Source organism: Crocodylus porosus, unplaced genomic scaffold, assembly GCF_001723895.1.
Source record: "Crocodylus porosus isolate Cpor-Errol unplaced genomic scaffold, CroPor_comp1, whole genome shotgun sequence".
NCBI lineage: Eukaryota > Metazoa > Chordata > Crocodylia > Crocodylidae > Crocodylus > Crocodylus porosus.
The window spans coordinates 39,596-64,382 of NW_017728921.1; the positions used below are offsets into that span (position 1 = coordinate 39,596).

Consider the following 24,787-nt stretch of genomic DNA (forward strand, 5'->3'; position numbering starts at 1 on the left):
GCTCCCCGCAGCCTCAGTCCCAGGCACGACACAAGCCAGCCCCCATCAGTCAGAAACCTGGCAAGGGGAAATCCCGACTCAAAAAATGCCCTGTTTTCAAACAGCAGCCTTTCATTGCAGAGGAAATGACATCTCCCTCTCCCACACACATGTAGGTATGCACCCACCCGCACACGAGCGTGCCAAGGCTGGAGGGGCGGTGGTGACAACCGAGGGGCAGAGGCTGCTCCTCTGCTGGACTTGGATTCGGATCCCAAGTGCAAAACCAGCCCGAGCGTGCGAATGGAGCCGTGCTGGAGCCTGGCCCCTTGCAGCCCTGCAGACATGAACACCAAAAGGCTCTGACCTAGTTCAGAGCGGCTCGGCACTGGTACAAGCAAGGGATTATGAGAGGGGCTCTCCTGCGAGCAGGTACAAGTACGGAGCAGGCTTTCCAAAGCGAGGCAGAGGCATGGAAGCCCCCGACAAGGGAGACGCAAGCCGTGGTGAAGCAGGGCGTACGGGGGCGCAGCGCCTCGCCCACACTGCGCAGGCATGCTCGCCGGCCCTGTCCAGCATTCCTCCCGGCTCCGCGCTCCGCAGCTTCGCTGCAGCTTGGCCTGACCTTCCAGGTTTCCCTGGCAAGAGATCAAAGAGTGGAAGCCACAAACACACCACAGAATGCAGTCTCTCCCTCTCCCTCTCCTCTGCCCCCCTTCTGTTCCTTTTCCTCCTCCTCCCCTCCTCAAACTCGTTTTTAAAACCACAGCACTTTGTTGAGAAGCGAGCGAGCGAGCGCAAGCAGGCTGGGGCCTGAGCACAGGCATCCTCTTCATCTCCCTCAGCTCTCTGCCCCCATCCCTGCACCGAGGGAGCTCGCAGGAGAGCCCTCCCCAGCTGGTCCACACCTGCACTGCAGGACAGGGTGGAGCAGGCAGCTAGCTACCTGCCTTGCACACCACAATAACAGGGAGGATTCTCTAAAGACAGAGTGCAAAGCCTCCCTGCTTCCACACAGCCCTCACTCCCTCCTCACAAAATAGCTCCTAGGCAATTAAAGTCATTAAGCCTTTGAAAGTATCCTCTCTGCCGCTTGCTCTGAGCCCTCCTGCTTACTAAAGATGCAATTTAAGTCCCACTTAAGATTATCTTAGACCATAAAAGAGACACACAATATAAAAGAAGAAAAGATCAGTTAATGTTTAAAGAGCATTCGCTGCTTAAAAAAAAGAAAGGCACAGGAGTCAACCCATAAACTGGGAGGGAAGGTCCATGCAGGGAAGGCAGGAGGGCGGGAGACCAGACTGCAGGTATGGCTTCACCTTTGCAATACTCAGTGGCAAAGGCATCTTTGCAGGGGCTGCAAACAGACACAGTGCTGCACGAGAATGGTTTTCTTCCAAGGATGTTAGCATTAAGAACATGAAACACCCCCCCTTTTCTTCTCTGAGAAGATGGGAAACAACAATTATGGCTGCACTTCTCATACAAGGCGCTGGGATACCCTCGTCGTGCCCGACAAAAGGCACCCATACATCGTCCCCTGTAGGATAACAAACACCTGTGGCGCAGCACGCCGGACAAGGATCCGTCTGTTCTGATGTCCCCTATAGGAAGCGAGGCGATCCACTACCGTGCCACCACTTACTCTTTACATACAGGGCTCTAAGCTCATGCCTTGAGCACAGGGGAGGTTGTGCACTGAGCTAAGCTACCTCTGTATGCAGTGACACCGGAATAATAGGTTTTGAAATGGAAATGCTGGGATCCAAGTTGCAAAGAGCCAAGCACCTGAAGACCCGAATGCTCTCCACGCCTGGCTGGACTGGCCCTGAACGAGGGACAGGAATGCCTGCCGTTGTTGCTGGGGTGCGTGTCTAATCAGGAATTTAGAAATTCTTCTAAATTCTTCTGCTTCTCTCTGTAAATAATACCATATGAACAAGACACAGGGAGGCAGGTCATTTGGCCTCTTGCCTAAGTGGAACCTTCATTTCCTATTTCCTGAGATTGTAAAACACAGGGAGACTGGGTGTTTTATTTGGGCTTTTAATTTTTTAAGTTAACATCCTTGCAAGATAATCCACATTCACACGCCCAGGTCATGCGTGCAGCCCAACCCTCCACAACAAGGCTCTTGCCGGGAACCGTCTCGTCACTAAGAAATCACCCAAGGCTGCTGGACAGGAGCCAGTCTTTGCAGACCCCAGAAGAGGCAAAGGGAAGAAAAGCCTCACTCACTATTCCCCACAACCAGAATCAGTGCAGTACTGGTAAACCTTAGGATCTGCAAAAATGAAACCATCTTAGGTATCCTCTAGGCCTTCCAAACAAAATGGCAGACACTGGAATTAGCAGAGGGGCCTGGCCTCAAACCCCTGCACTGACTTGACCTCCTTCATCACCCTGAGCACTCCAACACCAGCCACTCTTGGGTCCTCTGCTCCGCTGCACAGAAGAAAATGCAGCCTGGGCCTGGCATTACTTTCATGGGAACCACCACAAAAGCTGGAAGAGCAGCCGTGTGCATCCTACCCGTACCTCTACCTCTCCTCATCACAGACTCCAGTCCACATCTGGGAGCCTCTACAAGGACCAGGCTGGAACTCTGTTGTGAAAGCAGCTGTGCTTCCCTTACATAGCTAGATGGAGAGAGGACTGGCACAGCACATGACAGATTTCCTTGTTACGTTCTCACACAGTGCATTTTCCACCACTACCTTGATCCAGTAGGGCACAGGCAGATGTCAGGAGGAGTGCCAGAATCTAAGGAACACTTATACAGCTGGCCCTGCGCGTGCAGTATACCTGCGAGACTCAGCTGACTGTAATTGCTGGTCCTTAATTTTCTGCCTCATTGACATCTCATAATTATACAAGTACATTCCCTGTGATGAAGAAGTAAAGATTGGGTCTGCTCCTTTCAAGAGCTGTTTGGTGCCACCGAACTCAGATAAGACCACTCCTCACATATATTACACTCTGCCTACTATTGCAGCTTGCACCATCACTTGCTGACTTCCACATGTCACAATGCAACCCTCCTGCCCCCGGACACAGTCACAAACTGCTTAATGCCAATCTGATCACATGCCACCCCGATAGATTCCTGTCATCATCTCTACTCAGTATCACAAGCTTTTGCTGGTCCACAAGCATGACATCATCATCACAGGTACTACGGCCTTCCTGCAGAATCGGTTTCCAAAACGTCCCATTGTCCCAGTCTGCTTATTGCCCATGAATGCACATGAGCAGAAGAGGCCAAGGCAACCGATCGCCCTTCTGCTAACCACAGAAGACACCACGGTGCTTGTAAAGTATGGGCGTTGGGAGCTTTTAAAAATACAGAAGGCAAGCCATGAGTGTTGGCAGCACTGTCGCATCATGGAGTGATGCAGGCACCTCAAACTGCCTGATGGGGAAGGGAAATCGTTATGTAGATTCTATCCAGACAATTGGCAACAATGACAAATGACACCCAGACTTGCCAGAGGTTGAAGATGATTTTGCAGCAATGCATCACATTGGAGCTCCTGCCAGTGGCAAATGCTACAGGCTTCATTTGTTCCAGCTCTTTTCAGTTGCTTATTAAACACATTCAAATTCCACTTGGAATTTCTTTTAAAAAGTGTGAGAAAAATCCAGGCAGCTGCTTTGCACTGGAGCAGGATGTAAACCCTTCTGCCTTGCCTCCCAAACACTTCTCTTTCTTTTTAAGGATATTTGTTTTACTTTTAATTAATAAAAGTTAAATAAAAGTAAAATACTTCAGCATTTTAAAATATGAGGATCATTTAGAAATGTCCTTTGCAAGTCTGCTATTAAATTACAGATTTTTTTTGCCTATGTTGAAAGGCAAAACAGACTAACGACACAGGTAGTTAAAGATGCCTTGAACAGGGTCACTTCAAGTTTAGCACGAAGTATGGATAATGACCAAGCTGAGATTTAACCAAAGTGCTAAACCCAAATCTCAAAGCTGTTTGCTCGCAAAGGAGACAGCCGGTCAGTGACAGGAGGAGGTAAACGGAGGCAATTAAAGCGGAGGAGCAAGACTGCTGTTACATCCACGCCATGCTTCCCCTTCACCGTGTTTAAATAGTCTAAGCAGCTACTGCACCATAGCGCATACACAACAGGCAGCAGGGCAGCCGACACTGAGGCTGACACCCCTACTTGGACCTTTCTGACTGGAGCCCAAGGTCTCTCCCAATTTGCGCTCACGCGAGGCTTTACCCACCCTATGCAGTTTACTCAGTCACAGGGCAGATATACACACACGCACCTTTTCTGGCTGACAGCTGCATGTGTGGCCTGTGAAACAATGAACAGGATCCCATCAACCACAAACAGCTAGCTCTAACCATGCCCTCCTTCATTTTCTGAAATACTGCAAAACTTCCTGCCACTCCTACCCTGCGCTTGAAAACACAGGCTGGTCCCTCCTTTCCCAGGCCTGTGACGTCCTGAACAGTTCTTCCCCATCCGCCTGTGGGCTAAGGATGAAAAAAAGTGAGAGACGCTCCCCCGAGGAGCTGGTAAGGGACTTGTCACTTGACCATAGCTACTTCAAATCCAGGCCTGTTTGGCAGCCAATCGCATGCCATTTACAAGGGGTTAATGGATCTCAGTCCAGTTCCCAGGCACTGGAGGAGATCTAGTAACTTGGTTCGGCACGACAGCCATGAACCAAGACCAAGAAGAGTTTCATGCTTACCTTGAAAGATGTGGGCAACTGGGAGGGCAGCAGTCCAAAGCAGTTGGACATGAAGGCCATGTCTAGACCACAAACTTACTGAGCCTGGCAACAGCGTCCTCAAACATGCTGCACAGCTCCAAGTGTGCTATAGTCCAGACAGAAGCCAGCATCGCTGCAGGAACATGGCTACACTATACCTGGTCCAGACACACACCACCGCGTGTCCTGGTATCACGTGCGAGGGAGCCACCGCCCGGCATAGTGACCGCCTGGCTTATATATTGCCTAGAGGTAACCGGTCTTTCAGAGGCAAGAGCTTCTCTAGTTCTGAACCCATGAAGACTGTCCAAAGAGATAGAGGAAAAGGTGCCAAAAGTCAATGGAAACAGAGAGGAATTACAAGGTATCTAACTAAAACAGCCCATATTTTACCAAAGCCATGGAAGCATGCAGGCAGAGGGAGCTGCACAAAACAGAGAGAGGGATCTTCAGTCTCAGCTAAGAATGAACTGTGCTCACCCCAGCTGAATCTTGGCAATGTTTTCACTACTACTGAGGATCTTTAGTCAGAGCCCCAGCAGGGGACTGAAGCAAAGATGTCCAAGAGCCATGGGTGATGGACCTACGTGATCTGGACCCTCTGTTAGTGATCAAAATGGAGAGATGCAAGGGAATTATCCTGTCCGTAGAAGGAGGCATTTACCAGACAGTTCAACCAAGAGAATGGGGAAGCTGGCAGGCTTCTGCCCAGCAATGTTCCTCTCATCTAGGGCAAGTGCCAGGCGTATGGGGCACCTTCACTAGCGTGAGGTCTGCTTGCTCTCTCTGAGGCTCAGGCAGCTTCCAGCATTGTTTTGAGGATACAAAAGGGGGCAGAAACCATGCTGCACACCCTGCAGATGGACCACACTGGAAGTTTTATACAGCAAGATGTGAAGCTTTCCAGTGAGAGGATAAGCTCTCAGGCTAACCACCAAGAGGCCCGACCCTCACACTGCTCTGGGGTGCACGGACCAATTTCTTTTCCAGGGCTAATCAGAGGTCTCTAGTGTCCATCAGACAGGATGCACAACGAAGAAAAAAAAAAAAAGTGACAATGTGTGCAATGATGGATGTTTGCACTGCACATCCTACAAGGATCCTAAAAGCTTGCCAGATATAAAGACAGTTAACGCTCAGAGACAGTCACCTTTTCTGCTCCACTTTCTAGAAGGTCCCACTTCTCCAAATACATCTATTAAATCACACAACACAGGTAAGATCAAGCAAAGAAAAGGTGCTCAGTGAAGTCTCCATCAAAACTCCTACTCAGTTCATTAATCATTCATTAGATTTACTTCCTCAGCCGGACAGACTGAGAACCCCTTTGCAATATATAGCTACATTTGAAACGCACCCTGATCTGCCACGCTACAGATGGGAAAAGGACTAAAGCCCAGAAACTCCCAAGTCAGACACACAAAGCAGATCATCCACAGCTCTGTTAGCTTCAATCAGAGGCTTCCACCGACTGCCTTCCTGATCATGTGAAATCTAGGACTAGTTCTACTACAAAACAATCTGGGCACGAAGGAGAGCAAGCAGCAGGGAGCAAACTGCAGCACAGCACTGTGCATGGGATCCAATAGGACTTCATTAAAAAAAAAAAAAAAAAAAAAAAAAAGGACTCTGTGCACCCTTGAATCTGACAAAGATTCATCATCATTACCATCTACTTTACAAAGAGACTCATCCTGACCCTTCAGTCTAACTCCATGGACAGTTCTGTTGCACATGGTGTGGACGCTCCCCATTTACTATTTGCAAAAACTCCAAGCGAGCCAAAAAACCCTGCTACCACGAAGCCCAACAAGACTGCGTTTGAGGTATCTGTTTTTCGCTTCAGCTTCCATTCCAGCTCACCAGACAAGTTGAATGTGATGCTCTTGAATGCATTTCATCTACAACACGGTCCATCCCACCAGGCAGACTGCAGCGTGCTAGCAGCAGCAGGTGGTTGCACAAGCCTGGACGGTTGTGGGAGGGTCTCACCCAACAGTTCAGTTATCTGAGCAGCGGTGAGGGGAGTGCAGCCTGTACTTAGCCCAGTTCCATCTTCTGAATCATGGAGCCACGCAGGGTGGGTGCAGGTGTATGTGTGTTATGGGGGCATGGAGAGGTGGGAAGGAATTCAATACATAGTAAAGAAAGTGGGAATGAAGACAAGTGTCTTTCAAAGAACAGCAGCTTACAGGAAATAAATGCACAGGTATCTACTTTATCACACCACAGAGGCAGAGATCTTTTTTCTTCATATGAAACCCACCCTAAGAGAATAGCAAGCGGTAGATTCCAGTGATGCGAGTACTGGATGGACACCTGTCTACATAGACAGTCCTTCTAAACTGGATGTTACCTCTAGAGTCTGCAGCTAGAGACAAATGCCTGGTAAAGATAAGTACCCAACAGCCAGGAGCAGGTTTCACATATCAGGATGCCTCTCACAGAAAGAGATGTTTCAGGCTCCAACAGAAGGTGCCTTATTTTAAGATCGAGGAGTTGCTGTTTTCCAGTTGCATGAAATTTTCTTAGTCTGACATCAGTTTTGAGACTCTGGGTTGGAAGAAGCGGACTTGCTTTGGGGTGCCTGACAGACGGAGCCATAACATTACACCCAGAACCTGCAAAAGCCACGTCAGAGGTATCCAGCACAATGTGGAGAACCATTGACAGGGAGACTCCAGCTCATCCCAAGAATACTGTGGAAGTTTTAACATGAATTGAAAGATTTTATCCTACTGGAGAAGAGTAACATTCAGTGCGCAAAACCTGGTAGGTAAGGAACAGACCTTCCTCCTGAACAGGGCAGCTTCTTCAGGCCCCTGTATTCAGGTGCAGATTTAGACACGTCACACTACTTGGGATGTTTGTGGACACACGCTATAACAGAGCCCTGCACTGGCTGCGCATCACAAAACTCCAAGGTCTTCACTGGTACTTGGTACCAGCCACCTGTTCTCTTGGAGATCCCCCAGATGGTGATGAGGATCTTCTAAAATTCCTTGGCCAGCTCAAGGGCATCTTCATTTCTAGGCACTGCTCAATGCCCTCAAAAAGCAAGGGTCAGTGCAGCAGAGCAACTCGTGCAACCTTTCTTTCAGTAGGTCCAAGGGGCTCCCAAGATGTCATTCTTCTCCTTCAGATAATCTTGAAAGGTAGTGAAGTACTTCAACTCCTCAACAGAAGACACAGAAGGGAAAGAACAGCTTCTTCTGGAAATGAAGAAATAGCCGGTGGCATAGCAGAGTTACTCTGGCCCATATCACCCTCTTTGCTCAAGGGTCTAGAGCCTCGGCATGGTAGAGATGCTTATGACAGCCAAGCAGGATCAGCCACAGGGTGAAAGCTTTCCCCTGAACAAGGCAACGCAAGTTGAGGCTGTGGGTTCCAGCAGGCCAGGATTGCCTCTTGCATGGACAGGGACGACAAGACAAAGGTGGAGAAATCCAAGGAGCCCAAAGTGTTGCAGGCCAGCATTGTTCACGATGAGAGGAGGAAGGTGGCACACTGCAATAGCAGGTATCGTACTATAGAATATCAAACTAAACAATATCCATGAGCAGAAACACGCAGAGACACTCAAAGAAATAAGGAGTCTTGGCACAGGAGTCTTTCATGCCCCTACAGTCCCTTCCCAGCCCTGATGCGCACAGCTTCAGGAAGGTCTTTCCACACGTTCAGTGTCCCTTTTGCTCCCCACTCTGATTCGGTCACAACAAGCTGGTTCTAGCACATTGGCCTTACATCAGGGACCAGACTCCCCCTGGGACAACCAGCACCATCTTTCCAATCCTAGATGACTGGACATGCAATGGGTAGAAATAGCCCAGATACATTAAGGTGATATTGCTGGGCCAATAAATACTGTGTTTTGTTTGGAGCAAACCAGCCTTATTTCACTACCACATTTGTCTGCAACACATTCTGCAAACTAAGAGTTTAAAGTAGGTAAGAATGTTTTGTCTCTCTCTTGATCTCTCTCACTACTCACAATATATTAAGTTAGCAGCAGCTACTGTTGAGGAAAAGACTACAAAGGCTTGTCTAATTAACAGAAGAAATCCCCTTTCCAGTTCCAGATTCACAGCTATGCCTACAGAAGCCTGGTGTGTCAGCCACAGGCAGAGACATTCCAGCATAATGGCCTGCTGTGCTCTGTTTACCACCGAGAATCCGGCATGAAACCCACAGTGTTGTGTCAGAGATGCTGCTTCATCGCTGTGCACAAACCCCACGGCTTTTCTTTGTCCCTCAGAACCAAAGGGTACAGAGTACTAGAGATAGCTGAGCAGCAGTCATTATAGGTATCTGTCCTATGTTGAAATCTGCCTCGGTCACCGATATTTCTCTGTCCCTCAGTCCAGCAGGACTGGAAAGCTAGGCCAACAGCCAATTCTACAGAAGAGCTTGGGAAGGGAAGGGACAGTATCTAAATGGCTAATGGCAGAGGTTAAAAATTAACTAGCGATGCCTCTGATCTGTTAATGTACAATTTCCAAGTGATTTCAGTAACACTGATTTAAGCAAAACATAGGCAGAACTGCAAGGCAAGCCATGCTCAGCAGCAACCATTTCACTTGCTGGCGTCACACGAGGATATCCACATTCTGCAGTCGCAGACCAGCCTGCGATTCTTCCCTGGCCTGAGCCCTCCGCTTTGCCCCTTGGGCACAGGAGTTGCTGTCTTGTGCATGCATTGTATTTACTGAACACGCAGCAGCAATGGCCATTCAGTTAGCACAGTACGGCGGAAAAGCAGAGTCCCAAGTCGTTTTCTATAACAGTCTGCAGGTACAAAACCATCTCTCAGACTCAGTTTCCAGCTCTGAAAAAGAGACCACCTAAGTATAGTCCAAGAAAGGATCATCTTTGTTTCTAGCTCTGTCTAGATACGTAATCACATTAACCATTTATTACAGTATGAGCTAACGTGGTCCCACACTGCTGAGCATCTGAGTAGCTCCCAAACGCATAAAATCAGAAAGATTGTCTTCTCTTTACCTTCCCAGTGTATAAGAGAATCGGCTTAAGTACTGTCACAGGCAAGACAAAAAGGCAAATGTACTGACATGCAGCAAGGCTGAAGATAAATAAATTGTTCTGGTTTTAAATTCTGCACCTGGCGAGGCCTATGGTCACTTCTCCCTTGTGGGCCCAGGTCCCGTGAATGGTGCTGTCCAGGCTCCGGCACCAGACAACCTTGTTGCTCCAGTTGGACATTGCTGTTGTGAGAGACCATGGTTACAAGGGCTGACCATCTCAGGAAGGCCACAGAAGGGGCAGAGGCCTTGAGCTAGCCTCTGGGGTAGTGAAAAGCTAGAGTCAAAAGCAGGGGTCTGAGGCTGCGTGCCAAGGTAACGTGTGCTGTTGTGCAGACAGGCAGCAGCACCGTGCCCCATTCAGAGCTGTTTTAAGTGTGTGCTGTCACGCAGAGATACAACCAACTGCAATACAGGCAGTCCTCAGACTTACGACACAACTGGTTCCTGAAAACCACATCTTAAGTCAAAACATAACTAGGAACCAATTTTCTCATAAGAAACAATGTTATAAATGGAGGATTGTTCCTGAACCAAGGCCCGATACCCTATTTTCACCAAAAATACTCCGGAATTTTGTACTCAATCAATTATAGATGAGTAATGTAGCTACGTTAATGTATTTCTATTGTAAACAGCAATCAATCATATTGATTTAGGAGGACTTCTTTGAGGTGACTTTGCTGGACTTTTTGAAGGGCTCTTGGTTGGAGTCTTCTCAGCAGTCTTGGCTGCAGGTTTTTCTGGAGTCTTGGCTGCTTTCTTAAAGAAAGTGTCCACGGAAGTCTGGACAGACGTTCTCCAGGGCAACGAACGACGCAGCGAACTTGTTTGCTAGCATGGCATTGCATCAGATCAGGTGTTGTAAGTCAAAACTGGCGTTGTAAAGTTGAAACAGGGCGTCAATTTATAAACGTTGTAAGTCGAGGACTGCCTGTACTCAAATGCTCACAAGGTCGTCGGTATAGTTTCCAACACGTGCTCTAGAGTCCCCTGCCCTGGAGTACCAGAGCAGCCAGCCAAAACGATCCTTGTTTCCCCTGCTGGAGTACAGGGCACCTTGGAAGCAGAAGACGTAGAAATGACGAACTAGAGCCAGGAGCAGGAAAGGAAGTGAAAAAAAAGGGAGCGGAGGCCCAGGCAACAGGAAGATAACCTAAATCTGTTGACAGTCTTCCTTCCATTGCTGCTGCTTCCATGGCAGCTAATCCACACGTACAGTTAGGAAGGACCAACGGCTCCCTCCATCTCCGTGACTAAGGACTCCGAGTAAAGCCGACATCTCTTCTCCTGAAGGACTTCAAAGTTTTCTAGATCTGTTCATTGCTTAAGTCACCAACGAACTAGGTTTCCAGCAATGAACTACGTTACCTGGGTTTTGAAGGCAGTCCGTTTCTCTATAATCTTCTGACTAAAAGCTGGGCTCACTGCCCTGGATTTGATCTTCAGTGCAGAAGGCAAGATGGAGAACAGTCACAACCCAGCCATGGTCTCAGACAGACCATTGCTTCAATGTACGATTAAGAAACTTTCTGGCTCCCAGTCAACAAGATGGAACAGAAACCTGGATTTGACTATGAAGACTCATGCACCCCAACAAATCTCTACACATGCAAAAGGCAGCAGGGCTGCTGTACGTGAGGCCTCGCTTATAGCACACTGCCCCCAAACCACCCCTTGTTCCCTATAACCCACAAAAAGCTCCTTCGTTTGTTATTGGGGATTCACCTCTTGCCTTCATCTGTCTGAGGTGTCAGCAAAGGCCGATACAGAGAGACAAATTACTCAAGGCCTTTGTAGAGGAGCTACTACAGGAAGGGTCTGCTGGTCTAAACCTCCATGGCACAACCCCATCCCAACCTCTGCTGTGGTAGGTCCCATGACCTCAGTATCTGGCTCAGATCCATTTACTACTGGAACACTATGTCCAGGGAGGATGTCCCCAATTCAAGGCAGATGCTGACAAATTGCAGGGAATTTGAAGAAGAAACGAGAAGAATATTAAAGGATCGGGAAACCTGCCTTATAGCAGGAGACTCGGAGAACACAATCTACCTAACTTAGCAAAGACAGAGCTAAGAGGCATGTGGTTACAGTGTGCAAACACCTACACAGAAGTAAACTCTGATCATCAGCTTGTTGGCCTAGCAGACCAGGGCATAGCATGATACAAGACTTGGAAGCTGAGGTGGGGCAAACAGACTCAGAATAAATAAAGAACACATCTTTAAACTATGATGATAATTAACTATTGGTACAAAGCACTAAGGGACATGGCAGATTCTCCATCATTGGCCATTTTTAAAATCAAGATTAGATCTTTTCTCTTCTTACCCTTAAAAAATGCTCTAGTTCAACTAATCCAGGGGAGTCCAATGGCCTGGATCACAGGATGAAAGGTCAGAGAACTCCAACTAGAGGATTATGTTAGGTTCTTCTGGACAAATCCTTGAACAAATAATATTATTTTGGACCAATATAGTCAATCCTTCCTTCTTTCCTCAGACATGCAACAGTCCTAACTATTCACAAACACCTATACAGGTACACTTATTCTAGCCTAGGCCAATGCAAAGCCTCATTCCTGCCTCGTAGAGAAACCAGCTGGAAGCCAGCAACAAGCTCATCTAGCTGATGCTAATACTCTAGACTCAGCACAACCAGGTTGCAGGCAGTCATGGCACCGCACCATTTTAGTGGCATAAATGAAAGACCAAAGGATACGTGCACTCTTATCCTTCTGGACCTCTCCACAGTATAAGACCATTGACACAGAGACACTATTTTTTATCTAAAGGAGGTAACAAGGGTCCAGGAAAATACATGAAAGTCATCTGAGCCCTTCCCAGAGGGGCTTACCCCACAGCCAGCAATAAAAAAAACAAAACAAAAAAAAACAGCACTGTCACCACTTTACCCCTCCCACGGGGAATCCCACCAAGATCTGTTCCCTCTCTAACAGCTTGTTGCATGTAGCTGATAAAGAGTAATTAAATGGGCCTGATAACATGGACTTCTTCCAAGAAACATGAAGGTGACACAGCTCATTTGCCACAAAGGCCCACACCACTACCAGCAAGGTGACCTGGAGCAGGGACACTATCTTTCTGTAGATGAACAAGTAGCTAAAGCTGAACCCAAGCAAGACAGAGGCTATACTGAATGCAGCAAGGGCATCCTGGGGAGCTGGGAGTCCCGATGCGTCCCCACTCAGCCGGCGAGCTCAGTCCATATCGGAGCAGTGCTCCCGGACGCTTGGACACCAAGCTCCCACCTAACCCCATGTCCACGTCCATGTCCATGTGGAAGATCCCATCCAGTCCTTGTAGAGGATGACTCTGCTCCAGTTACTTGCACACGCACAGATGTCACATCTCAGCTGGACTACAGCACCAGGACGCACCTGGGTGCAGAGTGCCTCTTCAGCAACACAGGCAGCGGCAGATGCAGATGCATCAAGCCAGTCTTCTGCTCCACGATCTCCCTCCACACAACATGGCAGCAAGTTCCAGGTCTCAGTCCTTAACTTCACAACAGACAAAGGCTCTTAAAATCCCCAGGGAGTGCAATGGCATACCACTGGAGCCTCTGTTCAGACTCACGAAGTGTTCCCAACCAAGCTGTGCCCCCCTTTTGGGGGTGGGCGGGAGTGTGGCAGCCTCTCCAGCAGGAAGCATCTTTTGGGTGAGAAGTTCCACGGATGTGCTGGGGGGTGGTGCCCAGCCCATCCCGGCTCCAGGAGCTCTTTGATTTGGCTAGCAACTTTGCACGGACTGGGTCATGAAAGATGACATGGTCACCCTTTCAAACACAGTGGTCCTTGGTTTTGGATTAGATTAGTTTCAGGGTCTCAAACTGTGGTGGGCCATGTTGTTAGTTTGTTGCTTCTTTCCAAAAAGGGTTCTTGTTACAAAGAGAAACTGGAAACTTCTTTCCACACAAGCAGAGACATGGCTGTATTGCAAAGGCCTCAGGGTAAGGATTAAAGAAAAACAAAATAGAAACCCTTCCATCTCTAATTAGGGTCTTCATTTGCCAAAGAGCCATTCCACAGCGGGAGGAATTACATTCAGGCCGTTGCTTGGATAACGTCTCCCAGCAGGTTGGCTCCTCAGAGCAGGCTCCTCCGAGCCAACAATTTCTGGTTACTTGGAGGCAAGCTGCCTGCATATTGTTTTAACTGGCCTGGCTTTTGCAGCCAGCTTTGCTAAGGAACAATCTTCTATTCAGAATGCAGAGATAAAAGCTTGGTTTGGTCTGAATTTCTCCTCAGTTTTTTTCTCCCTTTCTTTTTTTAAACATGGGAATTATAGGTTCTGGAGCTTGTGTTATTTCTCTTGTAGACATCAGTGTTTCCCCCAGCCACTTGATTCTCTGCCAGCGAAGGCTGCTGTCTGGAGTCCAGCCATTCATCCGCCCCTACCTCATCATTAACACTGTGGTGCTGGCGGTCGCAGCCTGTTGCTGGCGACAGGAAATCCTAACTTGCAAGAGGTTAACCGCAGCCCATAAACAGCCAGGCTGGCTCATTAGTCCCTTACTGTCAGCCCAAAGGACCCTTGGGGAGTTTCAACACCATTTGTGGGCTCAAGAGTCTACGTGTTTTGGACTTTAAGGAAAACAGATGCTCTCCCAGGAGCAGTCAGAAGGTCCCATCAGCACATCCTCCTGAAACCATCCAGGGCTGGACAAGTAGAAGTCTCTGGAGTCCGTCTACTTGCCGCGAACCATACTTCCTACTGCAAGCCAGCTCACCAGGACACCCACGTGCGGATCACCCGGAGCACGCCGGGGCAGTCTTCCGCTCCTTTTCATTGCTCCAGCGCAAGCTCCGCGCTGGTCACACGCACAACTCAGTCGTTACAGTGCAAGCTCATCCCTCACAATGGTGCCTCAGCCCTGAGCTACAGGGGCCATCCTACAGAGCGGTGGGCAGCTCAGTCCATGCCGCCTGTGGACACAGGCCCCGTTTAGCGCTGGAAGTTTGTGTTTACGGACACCTGACTCACCTGGAATCGCTCCCTTGATGAAGTTGTTTCCTCAGCACAAACATCTAACTTTCACATGTTGCAGATGCAGGCACTCTTAAATAGCAATGCCACCATTGTGAAGATGTTTGGAGACAGAGCGCAAAGTGGGGCGGTGGTTTCAGGCAATTCGTCTCTTTGGGACCAGCACGAGTCCAACCCCAGAAGGCGCTGAGCAGGTTTCAGCTCCCCTTCCACTTGCTGTTCAGTCCCATGGAAGATCATCCAAAATGCACTCCCCACCCCGCTGCAACTTCTCTGAAGTCCTTCATCTCCTTCCCATCGTTGCTGCTTAGACAGATCCATGTCTCACCATTAGCTCAGCCCCTCCAACACAGACCCTAGATTACACGCCCCCCACCTCTCCCTCCTTTTACTGCCTTGAATTCAGGCTGCTCCCTCTCCTGCCCTCCTGCCTGCAAAGCTGCAAATATCCTGTTCCATGCTTGCACGTCTGCTCCTTGCTCTCTCTACCTTGCCGTTACATCCACCTCACTGTACTGGCCTGATGTCTTTTGTCCATCTTCCTGGGCTTCAGGCAGCCTCACTTCTGACCCAGGTATTTCTCTCCTTCAAATCCCTTCTTCCATGTCATCTACCAACTTCTCCTCTTCACCATCATTCATTTCAGTTGTTATCCCACACACTAATTACATCTGCAAGCTCCTTGGGACAGAAATTCCTGTCATGAATTGTGACCAATTCACAGATCATGCACAGCTACTGGGGCCTACACTGCAACAGAAGCTAAAAAGGGATAGTACAGGACGAGCTCCGAAATCCCTTCCGAGTCGGGGCTCGGCCAGGGCATCCGGTGACTTCAGCGAGGGCTCCGACGGAGGAGCGGCCCAGCGACAAGTGCTGCGCAACAGCAGTTGCTTGTGGTTAGATTAATGGGGAAGCAGCTGGGCTCCACATTTGTTTGCGGGAACTGCTGAAGATTCCTCGCCCTAAAGCCAACATCGGTACAAAAGGTGACACGAGCCGAGGAGAGCCCGGTGGAGAAGTCCGACGTACAGCCCCTGTCCACATCTGCCCCTTGCCTGTGACCAGGAGGATGCCAAGGCAACAGCAAAAGCCCAGTGACCGATTCCTAATACTACCTTTTGTTCTTTAAGCACCACTCTCCTCCACACACAGCTACCATGTCCACACTAACAACTTATAGGTCTCCTCTATATCAGCTTGGTATTCCCTGGTGTTTCTTCCTGTTTGACAAGAAACAGGGCAGAGATCAAAGTACCTTTTCTCCTAAACCTCCCTCCTCCTCTGGGCCTGTCCCCACACTGCCATCCTCTACTGGGGTAACCTGTCAACTGAAGACTTCCACCTCACCTCAAAATCTTCTGCTCACTCCTGTTTAAACAGGCTGCTGCAATCACGTGTGGGATGGGATCATAAAGCCACAGGTACGGATTTACGATAGACCAGAGGCACCGAGCATATAAAATGTAAACGCCTCGTCTTCACCAGAGCCATCCTCACAGTTCTCGTCGGACCGATGCGCTTGGTGTCTACGCTTCAGACCTTACATCGCAAGCCTGCCCACCTGCACGTACACTCAGCAATGATGCTTAGCTGTTCGCTCTCACCTCTCCTCCTGCACCCCCACCATGTTCTCGCTTTTGGACAAGGTTTGCCAGGCCAGTCCTTTTCCCCCTTCACATACCTGTTACACGGGCCTGCATTTGGCAAGCAGCTCAGGTAGAGGACTACATGGGGTTTGGGGGCAGAACACCCCCCGCCCACAGGGAGACTGTGACGAGTTAATACCTAGAGCACTACTAAATGCTGTTATGGGAATCACTTCTTCCTACATGCCAGCACTACCTAAAGCCACATGAAAATACTATTCAACCTCTACATCTGAGAGACTGGTCTTCTGTGCCTCTGCGGTAGGAACTCAGAGTAGCGACTAACTTCTGCGCTTTGTACCAGGCACCTTGTAGGCACTGAGGAAACAACAATTTGGGCACCGGAGGCCTCTGCTACACACGAGATATTACGCAGTTAACCGGTGAATTGCAGAATCAATTTAGACCAGCCACATGCGTTAAAGAAAGGCTGGTCACAAGTACAAACTAAGTATCACACAATTAACTGACAAATCACACAATAAATTTAGACCAGCCACAGGTGCAAAATAATTAATCACACAATTAAAGAGACTCTCCAGCTATAAAAAGAGTGAATCAGCTATAAAGTTAGTGCTTGAAAACGTGTAACAGCTGGTTTTTACCTCGCTTTAATCTGAATGCGTAGCAGGGCCCAGAGACAGCCACAGAAATACTTGTACAATTACCAGTACTGCTTTGGAGCCGAGTCTTAAGGATAGCTGCTTCTGTCACACGCTCCACAGTGGACCGATCTATAGCCAGATGCTCTTCCCCAGTTTAGCCTACCTCAAGCACAGGTACGTGCAAGGAAGAAAAGCTAGGTTTCACTCATGTTTTCACCTTAGTGCTGCACCATTTTTCTTTTGCAGGCACATGCTTTTGTGACCGCTCTTTTGCAAAAGTGATATCCTCCACTGTATATTTTTTGAATGGTTTATTGGAATAAAATTGGTTGTTTCCTTGACATTCCCTATAAGGTGTTACAGGGCCCTTATTCTTCCTCGGGAATCTGGGGTATAGTTTAGGGACAACTGGAGCCGTTGTCCCTCTTTCCCTCCTGGAAAGAAACGCGTCTTTGAAATTCTGGATGTTCCTCCATTGAGTTCAGTGAGGACAGATCTGTAGGAAATCAAAGGGGTACACTTAAAACCCTACCTGCAAACTAACCTTGGCATGCCAAGAGCACTGTAACTGTACCATGTCCTAGGACCATCACTCTCTGCCTAAAGAGGGATCTCCCCCATGATACAAGTCTGACAAAAAGTGTGGCCCTTACCCGAGATTACTGGCATTAACACTGGAGATTATGCTCACACATGAGTTTCTCTGTGGCACACATCTGATTTCAGGTGCCTCAAACTTTTGCGAACAGGAGCGGGTACTGCAGCAATCTCTCACCTGTTTTCTGGGAAGTTAGTCTACAGGTAGTAGCTTGGAAAGTGCAGCTGATTTCCCGATCATCCTCTCTACAAGTTAATTCACACACTGGATTTTAAATCAGCTTCTTCAAGGCATAAATTTATTTCACAGTCTATTTGCTGTACAGTCACAGCCACTTGCACGGGCCTAACAATCTTGGTCCTTCCCAAACAGCCACCAGAGCTCCATTAAGGTCCCAAAATGTTCTCAGGTCACCCCTGCTCACCAAAGCATTAGGGTACAGCTCGAGTAGACACCACAAGGAACAAGCGACACTAAGACCTGCAGCTGGATAAGAAAAGCAGCCAGCTCACAAAATTAAGTAGTGAAGGGGCTTAAGTCAGAGTCATGGCATTGTAGCTTACAAACGTCCAACACAAGAATGACCAAGCTTAAAACTAAACAAAAACCTTCTCAAAAAGCCAGCATGGTAGGAGTTGCACCTACTGTCAGATGAGATACTGGATCTTAGGGCAGACAGTAACCACAACTATAACTCCGTCCATACATTTATGATCATAACGATGTGGAAATGAAAGCGGTTTTTCTAATCGGTGTCAAATGTGGATGCATTCCAATCTTGTCTATGGGAATACAGTGATGGAAAGGTATGGGGAAAAATGGCTGAGGTTTTTTTCCCCACTTTTTAAGGACCCTACCAGGGGCCCGAGGAAAGCAGACGGTAACAGGGGCGCTCCTCCCCTGTCAAGCTTCCCACAGCTCTCCTCCGAGGAAAGGGAGCCCTTCCCGGGACGCCTCTGGGAAGACAAGGAAAGAAAAATCGCTTCCTGCAGGCTCTGGGGCCTGAACAGGAGGGCAGGGCTGGTGGTTTTAAGCCAGCCTTCACTATGCATCCTGATGGGCCCTGCCCTGGGAAGGAGGGCACTGGCAGGCTAGGTTTTACCAGTCTAACTTCTTGAAAAGTTGACAGCAAGTCAACGTCGTCAACTCTCTAGCGAAAGGAAGAGCCCTGCACAGGCCTGCAGCATAGAGGCAGCAGCCCGTGTGCGCAGGCGCCCAACTGCAACTTCAGAAAACTTTGGAGGAAAAAAAAAAAGACAAGGCACTGCTGGGCCATGGCGCCATGTCGGTCGGTGAGAGGCCGGCCTGCGAAGGAGAACGAGCCTCATTGTGCCGCCTGCATTGAGACGGCGGGAATCCTAGGAGGGGAAAGGTTCCCTTTGAAGCACATGGCACGGAGAGCTTCCCAGTGACCATGGCAACAGGCTCAGTGGGTTCCCAGCCTGAGAACCGAGGAGCAACAGCCACGGTGCAAAACAAAAAAAGTCTGAAAGAAGAGGAGAGGGGGCGCCAGGCAGGGGGGAGGGAAGCTGGAGCAGAATTAGCCTGGCAGAAACTGAGCGGCTCCCTGGTAGGCAAATCCAGCCAATAATACTGGTCGGGTTCATGGGGTTTTCCTTTTCATTTTCAACGCTTTCTTCTTCCTCTGTCATTCCCCCTCCAGCCCTATTCAGGACCTCATGAGATCAGTAAAGCCCAGGCCTTTGCTTCGCCTGCCTGCAGCAGTGCCTCAAACAGGGCTGCACTGTGATCAAAGGAGATGCTAAATCAAGGCTGCCACCCCACCTCCCCCCCTTCAACCAGGATCCCAGTTTTCACTGGGGCTCCGATGGGAGCTATTTAAGCTCTCCTGTGCCTTCACATCCACGGCACCACACAATGCTCAGCCTCGCCGGACAACCTCTTCGAGATGCAGAAGCCACAAGAATTAAATGCTCTTGTTAAAGGTGACGTGTCTATGGGAAAGAGACTGCAGTGCTGATCTACGCAGACTCCTTAGACCAACCAAGCAGATGGCTGCATTATGCATGGGCAGCCTTGCTCTTAAGCCTTCTCTCTCCTTCCCTCCCTGCTCTCTCGAATGTCAAACTTTCTCCCTGTGCTTAAGTTGACTGCCAGTTTTCTCCCTCCTTCTCCCCCGCTCCCAAGACACGCCTGACCACCTTCCCCACTGCTGTTCCTACTGACAGCTCCCATTTGCCTTGATCCGGAGTCCTTCTGAGGCCCAGCAAACCTGAGTCGCACCAGTTTAACTCGAGATGTTACTTTAAACTGCATGAACTGTCACAGATGGGCATTTTATACCAATTAAAAACATTAGGTTTATCTCAGTCCAATTTTGCAATCTACAATTTACTGTCACACTAGAGTAGCTGTCAACCTGGCACACTGATGAAGATGCCCAAATGCTAATGGCATGTACACACGATCTATTCACCATGAGGTAAACATGACTGGGATCTATCATGTGCCAACTGCGCCATGTAGCAGCCTGCGTGCATGCTCTGCCCCCGCAGGGATGAAAGCTCCCACTCCCGGCAGCTTCTCTCTCTCTTTCCCTGAGGACTAACTACTGCAGAGGTCAGCTTTCCCCAAGGAGGAGGTAAGAGCATACACACGGGCAGTCACCAGGGAGCCACTGTTGTGCCAGAAAGCCCTTTTCTCTTTGGCTGGCAGTACTTAGCTGGTGCACCAGTGCCCTGGCCTCACCCACCCAACCAAAGTGGGTTGGAAACCGACTTCAATCTCTTCCTTCTGCCCAGAGCACCAGCTTCCTTCCTTCCTTCAGTCCAGCAGGCCGGACTCTTACAATTCATAACATGGCATCGCATGGACTTGAGACTGCGACAGATACCAAACCCCAGCAAGTGTTAGGAAATGCAAGGGATCTGAGAAAAAGATTACAGACTTCATCTGCAGACAGGCTCTCCTCTTAAGCCGGACAGCATTAGACAGCAGAATCTGTGATTCATGGCTCATTCAAGACAAATTCTTTGCATCTTGGGTTTTATACAGTTTAGCCATTCTTCCCACAATGCCTCTTGAAAGAAGATGCATCTACATAGGCAAGTAATGTGAAATATATTGCATAGCTCTTGGTAGCATTACAGTAATATTGCAGCCACGACTGTCCAAGAATTATGCAAGTAAGGATTTTTTGGTGGGGGCAATATATTTTAAATAAAAAGGTATTGCCCAAAAAACCCTTGCCTCTAATACAGATCTTCTCTTTCATGGTTTGTTGAACTGCCAAAAACATTCACATGACTTCATTACTCAAACTATTTCAATTACCATCTTTTCTGACATACAACACACTCCAGAATATAAATTCACACCTTACTGGTAAAAGGCAAATGTTTTCTGGAGCTATGGCTGCGTAGATAGGGACAGTCTACTTTTCAGCTGACTCACCTTCCCTCTCCTCCTAAATTAAAGATGAAATCCTAGCTGATGCTATAGATTGGTCTCCACAGATGGAACTTGAAAAGAGCTAGGGAGTTTCCAGTGCTGCAAAATAGAAGGAGAGAGACCAGGAACAGCCAGCAGACACTGGAGTGAAGAACAATGAGCCATTAAATTAACCGACTCCCTTAGCTGCCTGAATAGTAATACTACAGCTGCTCCACTATGGATCAAAGCAGGGTGCTTCTGCAGAAAGTCAGTTTCCCCACTTAATACATGTACCCCAATTTTGGGGGGCAGTATCTGTTGCATGAAAGAAAACATGACATCTGGGTTTCAGAATTAAATTTGCAATGCTCTTCCAATCTATGGAAACATGACCCAGATGAGGAAAAAAAAATACAATCACAAAAAGGAAATATGTACTCTCACCCATAAAAGCAAAACTAGTTGAGATTTTCATAAATTATGCATTGTTTTTTCCCCAGATTGAGACAAATACAATGACAGCATTGCCCGGTTAAGTTCTGTATGGCAGCCCCTCTGAAGGCAAAGACTTAAATCCAAAAAGGCTGCAAAAGGGCTGCTAAAACCCAAGCAAAGGAGATAGAACTAGATCACAGATAAGACAGCCTCAGGCAGACAGCTTCTAGGGAGTTAAGCTAGCAGAGGCAGGGCCACCCATTGGTAGAGAAAGCTGTCTAGCTAGCTCCATCCCGGTTAGGACAGGGTACTCTTCCTGGAACTAAAGGAGAAGTAAAACCTCAAAGAGCCTAAAAAAGCAGAGGGGGCTGGAGGAGCCACGAAAGGAGACCAAGTGCAGATAAGTTCAAAGCAAACAGCTGACAGCCCCACAGAAAGCAAGGACAGACACAGCACACGCCAGGTCGGGGCCAGACATTCCCTTCTCCTCCAAAAGGTCAATCCATCTTCCAGGCTCCTTCTACTCTGGACACCTTTAAGAAATGCCTAGACGCTCACCTTGCTGGTGTGATCTGACCCCCGCTGACTTCCTGCCCCTGGGGCAGGGGGCCAGACCTGATTATCTTGCCAGGTCCCTTCCAGCCCTAATGTCTATGAAATCCATGAAAAACTTCAAAACACCCACACTTGGAGTTCAGAGTGCCCCTTGTCTGTACAACCCCTAAACACATTATCTGGGCCTGGTTTTGAAAACATTTAATTTTCTTTCTTCCAGCTAAACTGCTTCTTTTACATCACTATCCTGCCCTTCTGCCACTTCTACATTGTTATTTGCATAATTATTTCCAATTTTACCAAGAGATGCTTAAGATACCTTTCCCCCCACACATCTCTCCCAACTGCATGCCTTCATTAATCCACATCCATTCCCTTGTGTGCAGAGCTTGTGAAAATTATCAGCGTGAACTCCATAGATACAATATTTATAGGTCTACATTTACATGAAGGTGACATAAGCTTCCTCCACACGCAGCAATTTCTCCTCAACAGAGAAATCAGCTCTAAGACCAGAAAAAAAAATGCTTTCTATATCTTCATCTCTCTTTTGAGCTTGCCAACAAGAGGGGCCAATTAATGGCAATTATGGTGGTGCATTTGCGATGGCAACATTATTCAGCTAGAAACTGGACTGAGTCCAACACCAATCCACACAGACTAAAGAGCTACCAGGTGATAATCATCCATTACTACCACCCAGGTCAGGAAACACACTGGTTACCTTCAGGACAAATGCCCTCTCCCAATCTTGGCCACCAGCTGTGTACAGACAGTTTGCCAGCTACATTTAACACCAAGTCTAGCACCCGGGCCTTGAGTCCTACAGTTGCTCAGACAGCTTTTCTTCATGTAAACTCACACAGACCGTTTGACCTTGGTCTGGAGTGCTCCATACTCTTCTCTTCTTAAGCTACTGCTTCCCCCCCATGATGAGTTAATTGTCACGAGTCTGCTTGCAGAGATGTAGAGACAGGTTCTTCCTGGTTTGTCCTCAGGACCCATCTCATTCAATCTCATGCTTTTTGCTGCAGCACTCTCAAATCCTTAAAATACAACACAAGTAACAGTAGGAAGTACTTTTCTTTCTCCCCTCCCTGGTAAAGGCCTCTGAGAAGATTTTTTTTTATTTTCATTTCTATTTGCTCCCAGTGAAGCACTGACAGGACACCCAGCAACATTGACCACAGGTGCAGGTGCCATCAGCCTTTTTCCTCCTCACTCTAATCCCTGCTCCTCAACCCATTTCCCAGGACACAGAGGGAAGAATTTGTTGAAGTGCAGCAAATGATCTTCAACAAGTCTCGGTGCTCATTTCTGCCATTCCCTTTGGCTAACAAGGCTTCTGGGAGGGCCCCAGTCTTCCCCCTCCAGCCCCTCTCAGACCTTGTTTCACTAAGATCAAAGACAAAGCAATCAGTATCCTTGGCAGCAGCAGAAGCCAGCGTCCAACTCCACGTCTCCCATAAAGGAGAAGCTAGTTTGGAGAACTGCCCCTTGCTCACTGGCAGCCAACAGAAAGAGATGTAGTTGCTTTTCAGACAGGAGTTAGCTGCCATATGACCCCCACTGAACCTGCAGCAAATGTCAGTGAAGTAAAGTGCTTCTCTGCCTGCTCTAAAGGTCCACCAGTTTGTCAGTAGGAAACTCCCTCTGAATCAGAGGGTTCCTCCAAAAAAACATGCAATTCTCCTAGAAGGCTACTTCCCGACTTGCTAATGGAAACATAGGATGGCCCCATCATGGAAGCCGACTCTGAAGAAGAGCAGCTTGCTTTCTCCAGTACACAGCACTGTGCACAGCTGGAACAGAGGTGCAAGCTAAACTGGCTTATCACTGTGCCCACCCAATTCCAGACTGCTCGATCAACTCTTCATCTTGAAAACTGAAAAGCAAGTCTGCAAGTGCAAGAGGTTTAGAATAAAAAAACAAAAACAAACCAACTTGGCCAGCCGCTATCATTCTCCAGGTTAGTTCCATACAATGCAGATGAAAGGCAGTTAAAAGGTGCAAAAAAAAATCAGTATCCAAAAGTCAGAAAACACCTGATAGAAGGTTTATGATATTCATGGGACTACAGCTCCTCATGTCAATGCCCTGAAACAGTCTTCAATCACATGATTATGCAAGACTTTTCCCCTGCCTTGTACACCATGCGGGAGGATGGTGCTCACCAAATGCATCATTTCTTTTCCTCCTCACCACTCAGGCTGTGGAATGAGGTTCACACTTCAAACTGCAAGGATTAACAGCAAGAACTGCTGCTATGTGCTGTGAACTCATCAGCTGGAAAGAACTGAGGTGCTGAGAACCTGTGTGTGTTTGTCAACCACAGGATGACTACGAGCCACCAACAGCATTGCAAGATGCATCAAGAAGAGATGTCATAGGCAGAAATAGGATGTATTAATACCACTGTACACAGGCACAGGTAAGGCTTCATCTGAGAATCATGCTGTTCCAGTTACTGATTAACTGGAACAAGATGCAGAGAAAAATTACCGGGATAACCACCACCTGGACAGTGGTGACTGAGGGTCTGCAGAGAAGGATGAGCTCCATTTTACCCAGTTATTGGCAACACCTTTGAGAGCAGGCATGGGGGGGGGGAGGTAGGCCAGGACAGCACACACAGGGGGAACAGCCTCCTTCATCCAAGTTCTCCATGGCTTTCTATAGATATCCTAGGCCCAACGTGTTGTGTCAAACCTGGAGCAAGTGGAATTTCTCGCAGGAGGCCTTAGAAAGGGTCTCTGCCCATCTTTTGCTCATCTCACAAAA

The 24,787-nt window shown here is 48.2% G+C and overlaps 1 protein-coding gene across 1 annotated transcript in view; it reads right to left on the minus strand.

Annotated features, from left to right (window-relative positions):
- Window positions 1-24,787, minus strand: part of ZNRF3 (zinc and ring finger 3) — a 53,078-nt gene that overhangs the window by 12,479 nt on the left and 15,812 nt on the right. The gene's annotated exons all lie outside the window — the stretch shown is intronic.